General features: G+C 47.6%; 1 long non-coding RNA gene across 1 annotated transcript; it reads right to left on the bottom strand.

Moving 5' to 3' along the window:
* Window positions 1-255: 255 nt before the first annotated feature.
* LOC138364143 (uncharacterized) lies at window positions 256-15,178 on the bottom strand. Its single transcript, XR_011228321.1, has 2 exons — window positions 15,017-15,178; window positions 256-1,577 (listed from the first exon to the last, which is right to left on the bottom strand). It is a non-coding gene; the product is annotated as an uncharacterized lncRNA (long non-coding RNA).
* Window positions 15,179-17,362: the final 2,184 nt, after the last annotated feature.

Below are 17,362 nucleotides of genomic sequence, written 5' to 3'. Positions count from 1 at the left end.
CTCGCCTCCAGGCGATCATAGAAGGGTTTTGTGGGAATTTTACTCAGGAAGGATGTTCACTGTACGTTTCCCTCATCCATGTCCATACTTCCTGGAGTTTTATCTTAAGCTGTGCTGCAAGGCCAGGGAAAAGGGTTGGGAGGATACATCTCTTGTCTTCCACTTGTGTTCTAGGTCTGAGTAGCTCCACCCTTGTTTTTTCTCCGAGTTTCTCCTGGGCCGCATGTATTATTGTCTCTGGGTAGTCTCTGTTCCTGAACATATCCCATAGGTCATCAAGCTGGGGATATAGCGTCTCTTTGCTGTTAATTAATCTGCTTGAGTGAATCCAAGTGAGTAGGGTAGCGATTTCTTCAAGGCTAGTGGTTGGTTCGAGTCTAATTTAAGATACGTTTGAAGGCTAGTCGGTTTATAGTATGCCTTCGTATGCAGATCCCTGGTTAGCTGGTCTATATACACTGTTGTATCTAGGAAATTTATCGTGGAGTCAGTGTGTTCGAGGATAAACTTAAGGTTCTCATGAACTGTATTTGACCATGAAAAGAAACCTAGGCACGGGAACCGTCCTCCATTATTCCGAAGCTGTCGTCTATGTAACAAATATACCGCCGGTCCGTCCTTCCTGTGGGATAGTTTCCTCTCAAACACTACATGCACAAATATTTCAGCGATTGCCACACTACTGGATGCTCTTATCGCTGTACCCTTGTTTTGCCGGTATGCTCATCCTTCAAATTGCAAAAGGGTGTCTCATCACATGGAGGATGGCCTCCTACAGAGTTTTTCGAGGGGTCCTCCATACTCCTGCGTCTCTAAGTTCCTCTGATTTTTGCTTTGTTATCTGTAAAAAAAAAAGTTGCTACCACATTTGCAGCTTCTCTGTGGTATGCTCGGGTAGAGCGATACCACATCCATGGAAAAAAGGCGGGCCCCTCTTGGGACGGGGCCTCTAATTTCTGCAATTTACTTGAGGAAATCCGTCATATCTTTGATTCTTTCTGGTAGTAGACGTAGTAAAGGGTTCAGGAGGGCGGTGCAGATCCAGTCTACTGGCCTTGTTGGGGCCTGGCAGCTGCTTAGAACCCGTCTCCCATGCCACGTTCCTGTTTCTTCTAGTGCTTTATGGATCTTTGGTAAAAGGTAGAGGTGGGGAATGATGGATTCAAAGGCTAGGAAGAAATCTTTCGCCCCTGCCTGCACGAGTCCTCCATTCCCGTCCCCAGTTTTGTTTTCGAACAGCTTGAGGACTATCCTTTTACTCCTCGTTTGGGCGTTTTTAAGTGCCTCATCCTGGTTTTGTATCTGTTTGTAGGCTGCAGTGTCTGCCAGGTGCCTCCATCTCGTTCCTGTAGTTGTCCTTCCTCCAGGTGACGACAGCACCTCCCTTATCCGCCGGCTTTATCACAATATCCGTGCGTTCTTTCAGCGTTGATAGGGCGTCCTTCTCCTCCCTTGTGAGATTGCAGTTGCGTCGTCGTTCCGCACCGCGCTTGAGGTCTACCTTCATTTGCTGGATTACCGGTTTAAGGCCTAGGTTGTAGTTTGGGCACTGGACTGGTTTGTCGAGATGGAGGTACCTAAAAGAGCGAGAGTTTAGTTTTTAATTGCTCCCTGTGACTTGCCTTGCTCCGGCCGGAGGTTGCTCCAAACTTGGTTGATACTAGTTTCCAAGTTGTTGCAAAATTTCGATAAATGGATTTGAGGGGGGGGGGGTGTAACGAGTCACTTACGAGCCTGGCCCGAGAACGGTATGCCTGAAACGAGCATTTGGCTTTTAAGAGGACAGGCTGCTTTACTACAGTTCAAGTCGTCAATGAATTGGCAGAGTTCACCCAGACATGAAGTTTACCATCTAGACCCGCATGGAGGAGCTTCCCTTACTAAGTACTTGTGTATGTATATATATATTGTATATATGTATAGACGGAGAAAGACTCCTATAAAGGTTTATTACAAGGCTCAAACCTTCACTTTTATATGCATCCTGCCACCCGGTTTCTCTGAAGAGACCTATCTTTCTCCCTGAGAATCTGCGTCAAAGGTATATTTAGTGACCAGAATAATATGGGGAAAGCCTTGTAGGAGCTCTGGGGCGTCCTTAAAGTAAGAGGCTGCCCAGAATATACCATAGGAGAAGCTGCCAAGAAACTGGCTCCTCTCCAGCAACAAAATATTGTTCAGGAACAAACATCCAGTCATTAGAGGATGGTTCCATGTTATATATTCCTACAGCTTTAGGAAGCATCTGAAAGGAAGTTAACAAGCTCTAGTCTTAGATGAAGGAAACAATCGGCGAACTTACGACCTAGAACTTGCTTCCTTCGGAGCCTTCTTTGTTAGCTTGGGGAAAAAAATGGAAGTAATTAGTGTCCTGCTCTTAAGACCGTTATCTGTGGTCATGAAAGCTCCGCCAATTATATAACATTTTCTTCCCAATCAAGAGATACTTTGCACTTACAAATCAGGAACACAACGTTACCCCGTTCCGGAGACCCAGAAACGTTCACCTTAACACTTCACAGGTCCTGCCACCTGATCACAATATTTGTCGACTTGCAGAATTGCTACAACATTCAAGGGCTACCAATACCTTGTGCACGATGCAGATGATGGCAACGTAGCTGCAAGTGCTCAGCCTCCCGAAACTGTCCGACGGTATATTCAGCTTGCTAGGTTTAGCCCCGGTACTTTCCCCTCACGCTAAAACTTTCCTCTTGCCAGTCTCTCCTAACCCCAACTGAAGCATAACCCTTTTGGGTATTTTTATTTATATATATATATATTTGATTGGACTGGTGGGATAGAAGACAGACTAACAAATATGGACGGAGAGGATGGGATTGAATTGTAACCGAAATTGTTAGCTTAACATTAAGTATATAATAAACCACAACTAAGTGTTAAAATTAAGGGCCTGAAGAATGGTTTATCACTCTGAACTGGTTAACGCATAGAGTACTTTAGACTATAACTATTAGAAGATCACTACTTCGAGGCATAGTGTGTAAACTATTAAAATTATTAAACTTAGTTCCTTCACCTATTGTACGTAGGTGGGAATATGTATCAACTACATAATGACCAACTGCGATTCAAGAGAAGTTTTCCCAAGTAACTTTAATCCCTCCATACCTGCAGTAGCATTGTAAGCGACCAATTTCTTGGGGTCTGGTTGACCATACCTGCAGTGCCGTTGTATTGATGCACCCTTATACATACCCGAAATGTCACATTAAATACATAAAAATACTAAATTGGACATCTTGTAAAGTTTGAGAAACATCCCGCAAGACAATCACTCAGGTCAGATTTCATCTAAAAAGCTGACTTACCACCGAATGGTAAAACGCAATCTCAGACTTTAATCATCCACAGCCCGTTCTCAACACAACGTCCAAGTGATCGTCAACCCGGCAACCAAGTAAGTAATTATCAAAAGAAGGCACCAAACCGGGAAGGCTATGTAGCACCATCAAATGTGCGGGATTATCAGAGGGCGCTAAATATCACCAAGGATGCCAATACGAGAACAGAAACGCACAAGGCGAACGATATCAGAAGTATCCGAGTCACCAAGAATACTATCGAGAGACAAGCGACCTCGGGGGACAGTCGGAAAAAACAGACACGCTCGTCTCGAAAATCAGGACATTCAACAAGGATATGCACGACCATAAGAGGGACAATGCAATTAGGACAATAAGGAGCAGGGCGGCGCGCCAAGTGACCACGAGTGAAACGAGTTTGGCCAATACGCAATATCACCAGGGCCGTTTCCCATTCCCGGTTACGGAGGTAGGACGGTTAAGAGTACAACTTAAGAGAACGTAGTTTGTTACCAGTAACAGACGACGAACAAGCATGCCAACGGATAAGGAATGGGGGAATGGATAACAGGGTAAAAAAGTCTTAATAAGGAATTCCTTTACGAGAGATGGGACAAGAACGGGACAGCTTTCCTGGCAGCAGCATCCGCACGCTCATTTAAAGAGACACCAATATGGCTGGAAACTCAACAAAACTCAGCCGACTTAAATTTACTGTGAACAAGAAACAGCCAATGTTCGATCTCGACAACCACTGGATGAACCAGATTAAAGGACCCGAGAGCAATAAGGGCACTACATGAGCCCGCACTGACAGGCAGCAGGGAGAGTTAATAGACAGAGGGGAAGGACGGGAAAGAGGATCGGGGGGGAGCCGAGGAAGAAGACAGGAGACATGACAGACCGGGTAGAAAGAAAGGGAACCCCAGACAGAGGACCAGGAGGGGGATCCTTCGGTACAGAACTCAAAGGAACAGGAGGGGGCAGTGGTTGTATCAGGGTCCAAGGCCCAGAAGCGGTTGAGGGTCTGAGGAAGGTGGAAAGGACGAGGAGAGGAAAAGCGCAACACGCGAGCATAAGGCAGGAGCCGGCAAACATGGCGCCTCACATCAGGAAAAGATAAATGCTCCCGGTGCTTCAAGTTGAGGACAGCTACCTCAAACTTCCCCCTCCCCATCCGGCCCGTTGGCGTCATGAGGGGGCTTGGTGGACGGCTGCCGGAGTGTGATGCTCCGTTGGGCAGTCCTCTGTCCTTTTCTGGCCTTGCACTCCTGCTGCTGTCTTCTCCAATTGTGCCGGATCGCTTTTCCTTTTCCTTATGTTTCGTTTTTCTCCCCCCTCTTCTCCTATCTGCTTGTCGTTTCCTGCCGACCTTTTGCTTGTTTTGGATTATTTCTTTGGACTTCTTCTATTTTGACGCCCGGGTGCTTGAGGAGGCATCCTCTTGCACCCGTAGAACTGTAGTACCCAACGTCTCGAGCGAGGGGAACCTTTTATTGTCAATCCCCCTTTCGTCGCTGAACCCGATCTCGACGGACTGACGGTTCTTAAGGTGGCGTTTGTGGGGCGTATACTCACGACGCACCCCTAGGGGGCCCCGGCATGATCGGCGATAGCTTCCTGTTGGGTGTCCTGCCTCTAATTGTGGCTCCATGGTGGGTATGGGGGCACATTCGTGGATGAATTTGTCACTTTTCGTCTCTATGTCGTTGAATGTTTCCGTTGTACCCTCTCAGGCTCGTGGGGTGGGCGACCAAGCCCCCGAGTCGGCCTGTATTGGAAGACCAGGCTCTGTAGCTCCCGCTGCGTTGGGCTCCGACCTTGCTCCTCCTTTGACCGTCCTGACTTCTTCCCCCAGCTCCCCTCCCTCCTCTGTGGTTGGGTCGAGCCTCCAGCCCCCGGTGGTGACCACTTCGTCCCCTGGTGTGGCTAAGTCTTTCGTTGTGACTACTGCGCCTTTTGACCCCTCTCTCTCTAGGGGTTCTCAACGCCGTTCGCGCCCCAACCGCACTCGCTCGATTCCTTCCCGTGCTGATGCGTATCAGGCCTTGTTTGGTCCTGCTTCATGGGCCAAATACTTTGATCTCCTCCCTCTTGATTCTGCGCCTCCTGACGATTTCTCCCTCCATCCGGCATCTTGTAGATTCCGTGGATGCGTCTGTTACTTTCAACCCCACTCGTCTCGGTACACGTGTCGTTGCTGTTCCTTCTCAGGATGCGGCTTCCCGCTTGGCTGCCTTATCTTGCCTTGGCGAGATCCCTGTTCGGGTCTCCAAGAACGTTCAGATGAATGCCAGTGTTGGCACTATTCTCCTCCCACCCCATGTTGCAACCGGTGTTCGGAATCTGCAGGATTGCCACGATGATATTCGGCATATCCTTGATGCCCAAGGCCATTTTGTCCTCCAGGTTGACTCGTTTACTCGTCCCCCTCGTGGTCGTCGCCGTCAACCTCTTCGCGTTGTGAAGATCACCTTTGATGGTAGGACCCTTCCATTCTCTGTCATTCTTGCTGGTGCTCTGTCCAGGAGTATATTCCTTCTCCTCGACTTTGTAACAAGTGCTGGAGGTTTGGGCATGGTGCCCTCCGCTGCTCTGGGACTGTCTCTCTGTCCTTGTGTGGGAGTGAAGGTCACTCTAAGTCGGAGTGCACTTCTCCCCAGGCACGTTGCCTCAACTGCGGTGAGGCCCATCCTACCTTCTCCCGTGCGTGTGTCCATTACAAGCTTGAGGCAGCCGTCCTCAACTTGAAGCACCGGGAGCGTTTATCTTTTCCTGAGGCGAGACGCCAGGTTCGCCGGCTCCCGCCTTTTGCTACTATCTCTTATGCTCGCGTGTTGAGCTCTTCCTCTCCTCGTCCTTCCCGCCTTCCTCAGACTCACAACCGTTTCCGGGCCTTGGACCCTGATGTGCCCACTGCCCCCTCCTTTGTTCCTCTGGGTTCTCTCCCGAAGGATCCTCCTCCTGGTCCTCTGTCTGGGGTTCCCCTTCCTTCTACCCGGTCTGTCGTGTCTCCTGTGTCATCTTCCTCGTCCCCCTCCAATCCTCCTTCCCATCCTCTTCCTCCATCTATCGGCTCTCCCCACTGCCTGTCGGTGCGGGCGGATGTCCATCGCTCTCCTAACGGCCGTCGTGTGTGCTCTCGTTCGGCTTCTCCTGTTGTGACACTGGAATCCGTTGCCCGGTACGTAGTTGCTGGGACGCCGGTCTCTTTAAGTCAGAAGCGAAAGCCTGGCTCCTCTCCTTCCTCTTCCCCGGCGGGTAAGAAGGCTTCACTTTCTTCCTCAGCTCCTACTTCTGGCTCTGTTGCTCCTTCCCCTCCCGTTTCAGTGATTGCGCCCCCTGTTCCTGCTATGGAAGTTTCTTTGGCCCCTGCTTCCCTTTCGGTTGCTGCTCTTGCTGAGGTGCGCTCCCCTCTTTCTACTCCCCCTCTTCCTGCTGCTGTCCTTGACTGCTCCTCTCCGTTGTCTCCTCCTCTTCCTCCTCCTCCTCCTCCTCCTCCTCCTCCGGACCCCACCCGCCCACCTCTGATCTGTTCTCCCGTTTCCTTTCCTCCGTCTTTGCTCAGTTTACCCATGCCCCCTAACCCTGACTTTGCTGACCCTGATCCCGACCCTGATATTCTTTAACGTGCTCTGTTGCTCTTTCGCCTTTGTTTCTTCCTTGTTCTCTGTTTTTGTCCTTTCTCTTCTCGTCGTTGTCTATTCTTCAATGGAACGTTCGAGGTTATTACGCCAATTTCCTCGAACTCCAACTTCTGATTTCGCGGTTTTCGCCCCTTTGTGTCTGTCTCCAGGAGCCAATGCTTGGTGTTCGTCCGGGTCGTTTTCGTGGCTATTCCTTTCTCTCCCCCCCCCCCCAGCCATTGCTGGGGCTTCTAATTCTTCTGCTCTCTTGATTCGTGCTGATGTTCCCTTTGTTCCTTTGCTTTTTCCTTCGCCTCTCCATTGTTCTGCTGCTCGTATCTTTGTGGGGAAATGGTACACAGTTTGTTCCATTTATCTCCCGCCGAGTGTCCCGCTCTCTCTTCCTGATTTGAAACACCTCCTAGACTCCTTGCCGGAGCCTGTGCTCCTGCTGGGTGACTTCAATTGTCGCCATTCTCTTTGGGGTGACGTTCTGACGAATACCCGGGGTCGCCTCCTTGAGCCGTTTCTCCTCTCTTCTTCCCTGTCTCTTCTGAATTCTGGTGAGCCCACTCATTTGGACTCTCGGACTCGCACCCTTTCTTGTCTTGATCTTTCTCTCTGCTCTTCTTCTCTTTACTTAGATTTCACGTGGCAGGTTCTTGATGACCTCCATGGAAGTGATCATTTCCCCATCCTTGTTTCCTTTTTATCTTTTCGCCCTTCCCTCTCTTTCCCTAGGTGGCAGTTTGCTAAGGCAGACTGGACCCTATTTACCCTCAGTGCTGCTCTCTCTGACCTCTCCCTTCTGCCTCTCTCTCGCGCTCTCCTCCTTTTTCATGACACTGTCTTCAACTCTGCCCTCTGCTCTATTCCTCGCTCTTCCTCTCGGGGTCCACGGAAGTGCGTTCCCTGGTGGAATGCGGACTGTGCTCGAGCTGTCCGCTGTAAGCGTGCAGCCTGGAAGAGGCACCGCCGTAGGCAGACGACCGATTCTTTTCTTTTCTTTCGGAAAGCGAGTGCGGTGGCCCGTAGGGCCATCCGTACGGCTAAACGTGAATGTTGGGCATCTTATGTCTCAATAATTACGTCCGAAACCCCTCTGGCCCAGATCTGGAAGCGTATCCGCAAGATAGCGGGTAAGTTCGTTCCCGATGTTTCACCGGTCCTTCACCTCCATGATACTCTTGTGGCGGACCCGTTGCAGGTCGCTTCCAAACTGGGTTCCCACTTTTCTTCTGTTAGCTCTGGTCTTCATCTTCCCCCAATCTTTCCTTCTTCGTAAACCTGTCCTTGAGTCTCGTCCATTAGATTTCTGCACTCATCTTCAGCTTCCCTATAATGATCCCTTCTCTCTCTCTGAACTTCGTTCTGCCCTTGCCCTCTGCGGTTCTACGGCGGCGGGCTCTTCATTATGAGATGCTTCGCCATCTCCCTCCGAGCGCGTCTCAGTATTTACTGAGTCTGTATAATCGGATCTGGGAGTCGTCGTCAGTCCCTGAGGACTGGCTCGATGCCGTTGTCCTCCCTGTTCGCAAACCGGGGTCTCTGGGTACTTCCCCTAAGGACTTTCGCCCTATTGCTCTCACAAGTTGTGTCTGCAAACTCTTTGAACGTATGGTTAACGTTCGTCTGATGTGGTTCCTGGAACACCATCACCTCCTCTCCCCTTCTCAATTTGGTTTCCGCAAGTGCCGCAGCACGACAGATGTCCTGGTGAACTTGGAGGTCTATATTCGTACTGCTTTTGCTGCGAAGACCTCCGTTGTTGCCGTCCTTTTTGACCTTGAAAAGGCTTACGACACCACTTGGCGTTATCATATCCTATCTCAACTTCATTCTTTTGGCCTTCGTGGTCATCTCCCTCTCTTTCTCCGCAGCTTCCTCTCTCGTCGTTCCTTTCGGGTGCGCCTTGGTACCGCTCTCTCTCCCTCTTTTCAGCAATACGGTGTGCCCCAGGGTAGTGTTCTGGACCCAGATTCACGAAAGCACTTACGCAAGCACTTACGAATCTGTACATCTTTCCTCAATCTTTGGCGGCTTTGTTTACAATTATTAAACAGTTAATGAGCTGCGAAGCACCAGGAGGCTGTTTATAACAATAACAACAGTTGATTGGCAAGTTTTCTTTCCTCTCTTCCTTCTGGTGTCTTCTCCGCTCTCTATGTCGATGATCTTACCCTTTGTTGTCAGGGTGATGATTCGCCTCTCCTTCAACGCCGGCTTCAACTTGCAATTGATGCCGTGTCGTCTTGGGCCACAGATCATGGCTTCAAGTTCTCTACTTCTAAGACTTGTGCCATGACTTTTACGCGGAAACGGGTTGTTCTTCGTCCCTCTTTGTCACTTTATGGTCATCCCCTTGAATACAAAGATTCCGCGAAGCTTTTGGGGTTATTTCTTGACACTCGTTTGTCTTGGTCTCCCCATATCTCTTACCTCCGTGTTGAGTGCTCTAAGGCCCTTACCCTCCTTCGGGTCTTGTCCCATACTTCTTGGGGGGCAGATAGGCGCACTCTCCTTGCTTTACATTCCTCTCTCGTCCTGTCTAAGCTCGATTATGGTTGCCCTGCTTACTCGTCTGCTTCTCCTTCTACTCTTCGCCGTCTTGATGCTTTGCACCATACTGGGTTGCACCTCAGTTCTGGTGCCTTTCGTTCGACTCCCGTCCTTAGCTTGTATGTTGACACTGGCTTCCTGTCTCTCCGGGACCGCCGTGATTGCTACTGTCTTCGCTATCTTGCGCGGTCCTTGCAACATCCTTCCTCTCGCCTCCGTCGTGCTTTAACTTTTACCCCTCCTGCAGTTCCTGTTCCTCTTCACCACCTCCCTCTTACTGTCCGGTTATCTCGCCTGCAGGATTCTCTTTCCGTTCGTATTTCTGATGTTTCTCCTCGTGTTGTTCCTTCTTTGCCCCCGTGGAGGGTCCCTCTTCCGCGGTTTTGTACATCCTTGACCCGTATCATTAAAGCTTTTACCCCTCCTACGGTTCTAAAACGCCTTTTCCTCGAGCACTTTTCTTCTCACTCACGCTCCGTTTCTGTCTTCACCAATGGGTCTAAGTCTGCGGACGGTGTTGGCTACTCTGTTGTTTTTCCTGATCGCACTTATATGTGTCGCTTGCCTCCGGAGACTAGCATCTTTACAGCGGAACTTTATGCTATTCTCTATGCTCTTCGTCTCCTGCTTTCTCGTTGTCAGTCTTCCTTTGTAGTTGTTGTTGACTCTCGTAGTGCCCTCATGGCTCTCGGGTCCTTTAATCCGGTTCATCCAGATGGTTGTCGAGATCCAGCATTGGCTGTTTCTCGTTCACAGTAAATTTAAGTCGGTTGAGTTTTGTTGGGTTCCCAGCCATATTGGTGTGTCTTTAAATGAGCGTGCGGATGCTGCCGCCAAGGAAGCTGTCCGCTCTTGTCCCATCTCTCGTAAGGACATTCCGTATTCCGACTTTTACCCGGTTATCCATTCCTCAGTCCTTACCCGTTGGCAGGCTTCTTGGTTGTCTGTTACGGGTAACAAGCTACGTACTCTTAAATGTTGTGTTTCCTCGTGGCAGTCCTCCTTCCACCGTAACTGGCGGTGGGAAAGAGCTCTGGCGAGGTTGCGTATTGGCCATACTCGCTTAACCCATGGTCACTTGATGGAGCGCCGCCCTGCTCCTTATTGTCCTAGTTGCATTGTCCCTCTTACGGTCGTGCATGTCCTTCTTGAATGTCCTGACATCCAGGACGAGCGTGTGTCTTGCTTTCCGACCGCCCCTCGCGGTCACCTGTCCCTCGATAGAATTCTTGGTGACTCGGATACTTTTGATATCGTTCGCCATATGCGTTTTTGTTCTCGTATTGGCATCCTTGGTGATATTTAGCGCCCTCTGATTATTTTGCGTATTTGATGGTGCTACATAGCCTTCCCGGTTTGGTGCCTTCTTTTGATAATTACTTACTTATCTCAAACTTGTAATGGATACACGCACGGGAGAAGGTAGGATGGGCCTCACTGCAGTTTACGCTGCGAGCCTGGGGGAGAAGTGCACTCCGACTTAAGATTGACCTTCACCCCCACACAAAGGAGAGAGCGCCCCAGAGCAGTGGAAGGCACCATGTGTAAACCCCCAGCACTTGCTACAGAGCCTAGGAGAAGGAATGTACTTCTGGACAGAGCACCTGGCACCAGCAAGAATGACAAAGGGTGGAAGGGTCCTACCATCAAAGGTAATCTTCAAAACCTGAAGGGGTTGACGGCGACGACCACGAGGGGACGAGTAAATGTGTCAACCTGGAGGACAGAATAGCCTTGGGCATCGAGGATATGCCGAATATCATCGTGGCAGTTCTGCAGATTAAAAAACACCGGTAGCAATATGGGGCAGGAGAAGAACAGTGCCAACACTGGCATTCAACCGAGCGTTCTTCGAGACCCGAACAGGGGTCACGCCAAGGCAGGATAGGGCAGCCAAGCGGGAAGCTGCATCCCGAGAAGGAGCAGCAACGACACGTGTACAGAGACGAGTGGAGTTGAGGGTAACAGAGGCAGCCACAGAATCAACAAGTTGCCGTGGGAGGGAGAAGTCGTCAGGAGGCACAGAATCAAGAGGGAGGAGATCAAGGAATTTAGCCCATGAAGCGTGATCAAACAAGGCCTGATATGCATCAGTACGGGAAGGGATTGAGCGAGTGCGTCCGTGGCGCAGACAGCGTTGAGAACCCCCAGAGAGAGGGGTGAAAAGGTGCAGTAGTCACAACAAGAGACTTAGCTGCGCCAAGGGACGAAGTGGTCACCACTGGGGGCTTGAGGCTAGACACAACCACAGAGGAGGGAGGGGAGCCGAGGGAAGCAGTCAGGAAGGTCAGAGGAGGAGCAAGGTCGGGGTCCAACACAGTGGGGGTTACAGAGCTCGGTCTTCCAATACAGTCCGACTCAGGGGCTTGGTCGCCCACCTCACGAGCCTGAAAGAGTACAAGAGAAACATTCAACGACAAATACGAAGAGATAATTTCATCGACTAATGTGCACCATACCCACCATGGAGCCACAATTAGAGGCAGGACACCCAACTAGAAGTTATCGCCGATCATGCCGGCCGGCCCCCTCCCCCTAGGGGTGCGTCGTGAGTATACGCCCCACAAACGCCACCTTAAGAACCGTCAGTTCGTCGAGATCGGATTTAGTGACAAAAAGGGGATTGACAATAAAAGGTTCCCCTCGCTCGAGACGTTGGGTACTACAGTTCTATGGGTGTAAGAGTATGCCTCCTCAAGCTCCCGGACGTCAAAATAGAAGAAGTGCAAAGGAATAACCAAAACAAGCAAAAGGTCGGTAGGAAACGATAAGCAGATAAGAGAATAAGGGGGAGAAAAACGAAGAAGGAAAAGGAAAAGTCGTTCAGCAAAATTAGAGAGGACAGCAGCAGGAGCACAAGGCCACAGAAGGACATAGGACTGTCCCAAGGAGCATCACACTTCGGCAGCCGCTCACCAAGCACCCCCTCACGGCAACAAAGAGCGGAACAGGGAGGGGGGACCCAGCAACTAAAAATGATCTATCTTGGTTATCTGGAGACGATTTCGGGGCTTTTTAGTGTCCCCGCGGCCCGGTCCTCGACCAGGCCTCCACCCCCAGGAAGTGTCGGAAAATCTGACACCATTTAATAATATCATACAGACAGATAATATTGCTGCTGTATTGTATAAACAAGTTACCCATAGAAAACGTAACTTCTAGTGGAATTACCGTCTATAGAAAACGGAATATCATTACCACATACTATTATAAATTCACCACCTATTATGGTGGGAATTATTCTTAAATACATTAGTCTTTGGACTTTACCATCATAAAAACATCTCATAAATTAGCTTAATTATCAGAATTAAAATAGAGTAAATGTGACCCTTCTATCACTTACTGTCATCTGGACAATGTAAGCCAGGCGTCAGGGAGTGGGGAGTGGTCAGCCATTGTTATTGTTTAAGACCAGAGGCACGGGAACAAATTCGGCTCCTGTTAATTTTACTTGGACGAAGTGTTATGGAAACCAAAGGTGTACCATCATCAACACGCTGTCAACAAATTCAAGTTAAGTGTTCTACCGAAACCCACTTATCTATCATTAGTGGCCTATTAATGTCATTGGATAGGGTGGCCGGTTAGAGCATGAGATCGCCTCATACTAAACGTAATTAGCCCAGGTCTATATGGTTCCATGTACAGTGTTTTCTCTGATATAGCTGTCATATATTAGGATTCTGGCTTTATAGCTAGCGCCCTTTTGACAGGTCAAGACGAGGAAGCATGCTTTGTGCATCAGTTACCAGGGTGTTGGAAGCTACCTCACACGAGGAAAATGTGGTGTCTACATCCTGGTTATACCTGGTGGACTAAGGCCTGCTGTACAATAAGATAAGGAACCTCTTCAATGTGTAGTTAATACTGTAGTTTGATTGGCTGCATATATATAAATTCAATAATATAAACCCCCCTAATGTGTAGAGGATCGATTTGTGAGATTATGAGATTATTGCAGAAATACAGTCCACTTATCATCATACAAATTGCTATCGAAGTATATAAATTAACGTAAATATAAATTCTATATAAATTCATATAAATTAAATAAATATAAATCTCACAGGTCAGTTCCCACAGGAAGCAGCCCGTAACATCCCGCCAAACACACACCGACACTACAACGTTGATACAACGTTCGAACAAGTTGTAACACCTCCTAACCAGTTATACCAACCAATATAGCAAGTTGTAACAACGTTCTAATATGTCATAAACACGTTAAGCCAAGATGTAACAACTTTATTACAAGTTGTAACAAGCGGAAAATAGCGACAGTTTCGGTTTGTGTTTCCAGGGATCTGACTAACACCCAGGTACCTATTTTACTGCTAGGTAACAGGGGTAAAGGGTGAAAGAAACTCTGCCTATTGTTTCTCGCCAGCGCCTGAGATCGAACCCAGGACCACAGGATCACAAGTCCAGCGTCCTGTCCGCTCGGCCGACCGGCTCCCATTATGATCGTGAAGACTGAGTACCCAAATGAGCCATAGACACATTAGAAAGAACTTTTTCAGCGTCAGTAGTTAGTAAATGGAATGCACTAGGTAGTGATGTGGTGGAGGCTGACTCCATACACAGTTTCAAATGTAGATATGACAAGAGCCCAGTAGGCTCAGGAATCTGTACATCAGTTGATTGACGTTTGAGAGGTGGGACCAAAGAGCCAGAGCTCAACCCCTGCAAACACAACTAGGTGAGTACAACTAGGCGAGTACATTTAACTTGTCCTCAGTCTATGCTCGTTCCTGCACCGACCCACAACAGTTTACATTTTAACACTGTACTTAAGAGTTTTTGATTTGTGACCTATTATATATTATTAATTAGGGGAGGGAGACAGTTTGGAATACACTCACGTGCTATTGTTTCCTTCAACAACTATCAGACCTATACACAATTTAAATATACATTAATATTTACTTATATTGGACACAATATAGTACTTGGTTATACAGGACGTTAATGTTAATTATGGCGTTTCTGGGGTTGGCGGCAGCGTGGACGACACTGACTCAGGATGGCTAGTTTCATTCACATAGGATGGTCCGGGGGTGGGGGGGGATGGGGGGTATGTGACGCTTGCTAGATTAAAAGTCTTTGGTCCATATTTCAAGGATTGAAATCCGATAGTTCACAAGAAACATAACTGCTTGAATTTAACTAATTTTTTAAACTTTTTTCACCTATTTTTTATCAAACAGTAAATTTCACTATAAAGTTGACACTCTAGCAGCTGTTGTGGAACAGTTTATTACATAACAATCGTTTTAAAGTAGAATTTTGTTTTAATAATCATCGAAAGTCCTAATCCAGATAAAACTCTAATAAACAGGTATATTTCTCAATATCATTATATTTACAAATGAATAACCCAGAGCTAATTAAATTATTTTAAATAAAGCCTTAACTATTCTTATTTAGACAGTCAGCCAATATAGACTGTTCTACCAACAGAACACAATGTGATAAAACTACTACTCATCTAGAGTAACTTGCCTGTAAACCTGGTGCAGGTGGACCTCATGCACAGGACTGTCCAGGCAACTAATTTAGTAAAACCAATGAGGCGGGCGCCGAGCAGCACCTCTCCCCACGCCGGCCCGCGCCACACTGCCCGCCGCGCCTCTTGGCTAGCTTGGCCTGATGGGTCAACTGCCCGTGACGTCATTCACCTCACCTGACATGAGTCCGCCTCACATACAAGTAAATTACAAATTAAGTCACTTCAATATTAATAGAGTTTATTTATATTAAAGTGAAGTATGAGCAAGTGTGAGTATGTATTAAAAGCACATACTTCACTACTGGACATTAAACCCACTACCACACCCACCTAGTAGCTTGGAAGCTCCATAACGCCTTCTGTAACTATTTCGGCCAGGGTCCAGGTACAGCAACCTGTTACGGTGCTCAGCGTTCTGTATGTATATATATGTATTTACTGTGTGGCTGTAGGTCGAACTCTTACCTCGTGGACTCCCCCTTTCTAATTTTCGGGTGTTTAATTTAACGATTAAAGAACTATTTTTTCTTTGTCATATCAACTACATATACACCTCCTACCTAGGGAAGGCTGCTAGCAAAGCTCCTAGACCCTCGCGATCTAAACATTCTTAGATTATTGTACCGTCTCCTTTCACAACTTTATCATATCTATATATAAAACATTTAACTGAATAAGCTTCAACGACCTTAACATCTCACCAGTAAATTGACAGCTCTAACATTGAAAAAGATCTCTCTGACGTCCTTGTGACTCATTGGTCTCTAGTTTTTATCTACAAACCCTTGTTTTCCTGTTCATAGTTTTGAAAAATACTGCTTCGTCTAACTTGTCAATTTCTCTTAGAATCTTGTATATTGTTATCATATTCCCTTATCTCTCCTTTCCTCGAGTGTGGTAAGGTCGAGTTCCCACAATCTTTCCTCGTATTTTACGCCCTTCAACTCAAGAAAGTGTCTTTACATATTTTTGAACCTTTTCTAGTTTATTATGGCCTTTTTTTAGGCAAGAGTTTTACGTTGTGAATGCCTATCGAAGTGCAGGTCTCACCTTCGCTGTATATAAGGCCTAAAATAGCCCACTTTTCAAATTTTCGGAAGGATGCACGCAAGGTGTTCAGTATGACATTATGCAGCTGTTATTCTGCTAATGTGGACTTCTGGCATTACAAATGGGGTTATGTTAACTCCCAGGACTCTCCTGTTTTAAGAAATTGTTTTTTTTCATTTTTCCTATATTGCTGGTGTTAATACGCTTGTTACATTTTTCATAACTTTGCATTTGGCTGGGTTAAAATTAGGCAGCCATTTTTTTAGGACATTTCTGAGGTATGTCCAAATCTGATTAATTAAATACCTCAAACTATCACTGTCCTTTCTTCTCTTCAGCTTTGCGTCATCTGAAATACTGGTATGAAGGAGCCAATTTCCTGTTAGGTGATTGACAAATTAGAGACAATATGGGACCTAGAACGGAACCTTGTGGTGCTCCACTTATAACCTCTCTCCACTCTGATGTCTCTGTCCTTTTGCTTCCTTCTTGAGAGATTCTCTGACCAACCTTAGAACTTTTCCTGTTACGCCAGCCTCTCTTACTATCAGTCTAGCAACTTGCAGGCAATACTTGTTACTAATGTGATTCTGTGTAATAGTCTGTCTTCCCCATTTCTTGTATATTGATACCACATTAGCCATTTTCCTTCAGTCAGGAAGTTCTCCCATTTTTATAAAGGAATTAATCATTACGCCAAGTGGCCTGCTGAATGCTTCAGTTACCTCTTGGTATGCATAACAAATTTGTGTCTGGTCCCAAGGCGCGCGACTAGTATTGACAGCAGCAACAGTCTAGCAGTGAAGCAGGAGTCTACAGAATAGCCTCTAGGGAGGTTATAGAGCCGAGGCACGTGCATTGGCAGCAGCGACAGTCCAACAACACAGAGGAAGCTGCAACCCCACAGTATTGGATGCCTTGAGCTTTGCCTCTCAGATGACATCGTCGAAGTCCGTTTCTCACTAGGTTATGCCAATATCACCGGACACGCCAAGATCTACCCGTCCAGTAGGCACACAGACACAAATGAGGTCCTTCTCACCCCCTTCCCTACTACCACCGACGGATTTGTTGGAAAACACACAACCACAGACAGCCAATACACCGCCACACCAAGAAAGACGCTCAACTTCATCCACGAACCCGAGGCTAACCTTCCTTAAGGGACCCACGAACACGATAGGCTACTACACACCACAGGAAAAAGTCCTGAGAGATGCCCTGTTACGAACCCTTCGTAACCGGGTTCTTTTTAAACTATGATCCTACTCAAACTCAGAGGACTAACC

Source organism: Procambarus clarkii, chromosome 12 (assembly GCF_040958095.1).
Source record: "Procambarus clarkii isolate CNS0578487 chromosome 12, FALCON_Pclarkii_2.0, whole genome shotgun sequence".
Lineage (NCBI taxonomy): Eukaryota > Metazoa > Arthropoda > Malacostraca > Decapoda > Cambaridae > Procambarus > Procambarus clarkii.
This window is presented reverse-complemented; position numbering and strand designations above follow the sequence as displayed.